Source organism: Haliotis cracherodii, unplaced genomic scaffold (assembly GCF_022045235.1).
Source record: "Haliotis cracherodii isolate W230 unplaced genomic scaffold, xgHalCrac1.p SCAF_8, whole genome shotgun sequence".
NCBI classification, from domain to species: Eukaryota; Metazoa; Mollusca; class Gastropoda; order Lepetellida; family Haliotidae; genus Haliotis; species Haliotis cracherodii.
This window is the reverse complement of record NW_027266341.1, coordinates 7331346-7334985: the sequence shown is the minus strand read 5'-3', so window position 1 is coordinate 7334985 and position 3640 is coordinate 7331346.

Below are 3640 nucleotides of genomic sequence, written 5' to 3'. Positions count from 1 at the left end.
TATAACTTTATATACCCGGACTTAATAAACTGTCGCATATTCTATTTAAAAAAACGAAGACGACAATACTTTTCAGACGGATCTAATAGGATTTGACCTTGATAAGTGACGAGAAGTGGTAACAGCAAAAGGGACGTTGGAATACCTGAATTATGATCCCTACAGTTGGAGTGGAGAACAGCATGTCGTATGAACTGTTTGTACTTGACATGCTAAATGGCAATCGTAGCGCCATCGCACGATTTCAACATGAGAAAAGTGGGTAATATGATTACCGGACCATAGACCCACAAAGGAACGGAATGTTATGGAAAGACAATAAGGTTGTGTATTATATGAAACACCGCGGCTTCAAAGAAGTGAGTGAGTTGGGTTTGACGCCGCTTTTAACGGTATTCCAGTTATATCACGGCGTTTCAGCTTAATGTGGGAGGAAAGCCCGAAGTGATGCAGGTCTCACTTCGGTGAAACCCACGAGCACGGGTATGGAGCTGACAAACCTAGAAACATAATAGGGGCGAACAGGGATTCGAACCCACAATCATAGGTTTCTGGCGCAAGCTCCTCACAGCGATAGTATGTTCCCGGAGCTCTCTATACTATCGCTGACCACCCGATCCCGTCAGTCGCCTCTCACGACAAGCACAGTCGCCTTTTAGGGCAAGCATGGGTTGCTGAAGACCTATTCTACCCCGGATCTTCACGGGTCGAGCATACATGTATCCGATCTGCATGTTTACACATTATATTTAAATATTGCTGTCAAGGGTTATTGAATCTTACCTAGGTAATGTTGGAGATATATAGTATATTGCCTTTGGAAATGCAATGCAAACTCCGCATAAGCTATATATATGCTGATTTTCATTCACTGACCGAATGGTATTTTTTAAAATTTTGATATTCATGTACTATACCATTGCAGCATTCAAGTGTACACTGCAGCAGAGTGAAGTGTTGTATATATATTGAGAATCTTCAAGGTAGGTCAGACAATTCTGTTTCTTTGTGAACTGATCCAACCGACGTTTTGTAATTATATGTATCACATGCCTTCACAGTTGGCCCCAATGTTTTCAATTAGAGATAATCAAGCGTTAGACTGGCTGAAATTAAAGGCATTTTAGCCGGAAGATGTGTGACTTCCTTATCAATATAGCTTGAACGATGGTACTTTCTGTTTTCGAGTTTAGTTTCTTTTTAAATGTCGCAATGTGATATATAACGAAACTTTTCCGCAACAAGTTTTGATATTAGTAATATTGATGCTAATAAAATCTTAGACATAATGATACACCATTGAAATGTATTTCCTGTTCTGCTAGGCATTGCTTAATACGCGACCCGTGGGCAACCTATTTGCTGTGGGTTGCACACCTGTGTTGGCAGAGGATGGGATTCTGGTGGTTGAGGGCACCTAAGCCAGGAACAGTGTTACTTTGGCCCAAAACCTGACGGGTGATAGAATGGGCCCGATTCTATCAATTGGCTGGTCACGCAATGCCCTGGACATGGTAAGCTTCAATTTTGAATGTATTTTTATATTCAAAGTAGAAATGATTTTATTATGAATCTGGCATTATTGACCTCCGAGATCTATTTGTCTTCAGGTAACTGTCTAGGGCGGAACCAGCCTGACTTTTGCCTTGTTGGACAATCATAGCTGCCTATGTCTGTTTTGCTTGAGTATAGCAACCCTGTTGTAGTATTTGTAGTCGGTTTCCTCTACATCACCAGCCTTGTTGACACCCCATGGCGGGTGGGGAGCAGAGTGTCGAATATACTTCCTTTCATAATGGCTACCTCACATCTAACTGGTTCTCGTTCAAAATCCTCAAGAAGATATGTAACTAGAATATCTCCTGATAAGGAATATGTACAGTGTTTAATCTTGGCCACGATTCTGGTTGTGGAAGGGGTTGATGGAGAGTTCCTCAAATATTACCCCCTTTTGTCGTTTTGAAATTGAATTGAAGGTACATGTGGCAATGTTAAAAATGTTACCCTCTTCGGTCCGGTTCTTTGCTTGTGGAATGTGCATGGAGACAATACTCACTAAAGCATATCATTTCGCAAATACAGAGATTGTTGTTACAGTGCATAGAACTTTGAATTCACGTAGAGGCTTGTATGTGTCCATGTGAAATGTCTTTCAGTCCCTTGATCTGTGAAGTGGTTTAAGAGGAATCACGATGAACCATGGTTAAAACCGACACCAACCTGTTTACATTTGCATCAACAAAGATCCTTCATCAATCAAAGCTGGATATGTCAACATCGGAGTGGATGTGTACAAATCCACTCCGAGGTATTAAATGTATTAAAACAACAGCAAGGACGGAATCGAGTGGTAGCTATATCACGGCGGGGGACACCAGAAATGGGCTTCACACATTGTACCCATGCCGGGAATCGAACTAGGCTATCCGGCCGCCTGGTAATAAAAGGTCTCATCTTTTAATGTCTTTTGGTATTTCACGGCTGGGTGTCAAACCCGACTTCCGAGCCAGAAGCTACTGGAGCTCACCTTTACAAAGTGATGTAAGACTTGACATGGTAAGGATGTGTTGAACTGGCTAGTTTGTAATAGATCCATGTACCCTCCCCTCCAAAACACCCACCCACTGTATCACACCTCACCTTTTTGTGTTTCTTGTTACTGCAGCATATCCACACTGGTACACAGTACACTGGTATTTACCCTTGAATCGACCCCCAGTTCCTAAATCAAAAATGGCGACTCTGATCTTGGGTCGCTGTTCAAGTTCGAAGGTGATGTCACCTCTGAATTTGACATAGCGTTTTTAGTTTAAAAAACCCCAATAAACTGCTATTGTGTCACTGTATTGTCTGGTCCAATGTCACTTGATGGTCGGGTCAAGACTTGATTACTTACAGGTCGACATCTTATGGCAGGAGAGCAGCTGAGTGGTATTAGCCAACAAGCAAAGAAACACTTTTTTATGCAAATTGTGTGAGTGGTGGGTGCTACCCATAGAGCAGGACATGCCTACCCTTTTCACAAACACTTGCTGTCATCACTGATTTTCAGTGATCCATTCACATAATTTTCACCACTATTTAGCATCACATGGAATCCCTTTTGGATGATAATCGAGGCATTGTTGTTTTATATTCCAATTACTGTGATACACCACCTGTGGAGACCTGGGTTAGCATTGGTCTTCAGCAACCAATGCTTGTGGTTAGAGGCGATTAACATGATCAGGTTGTCAGGCTCGCTGACTTAGTTGATGCATTTGTGGTGCTTGACCTGCACAGCTAGTTAAGGTACATCAGGAAGGGATCAGTCCTGATCACATGACTGACAGACCTGTGAAGATTCGGGGTAGAATAGGTCTTCAGCAACCCATGCTTGCTGTAAAAGGTGACTATGCTTGAGGTAAGAGGCGACTAAGTGATGGGGTGGTCAGGCTCGCTGACTTGGTTTGATGCATGTCATCATATCTCAATTGTGTGGATCGATTCTCATGACATCAATCACAGGATTGTCTGGTCCAGACTCAATTATTTACAGACCGTCATACAGCTGGAATATTGCTGAGTGCGGCGACAAACAAACAAACATAACTGACACAAAAACACAGACATTTGAAATTTTAATACATAATATCAAGGT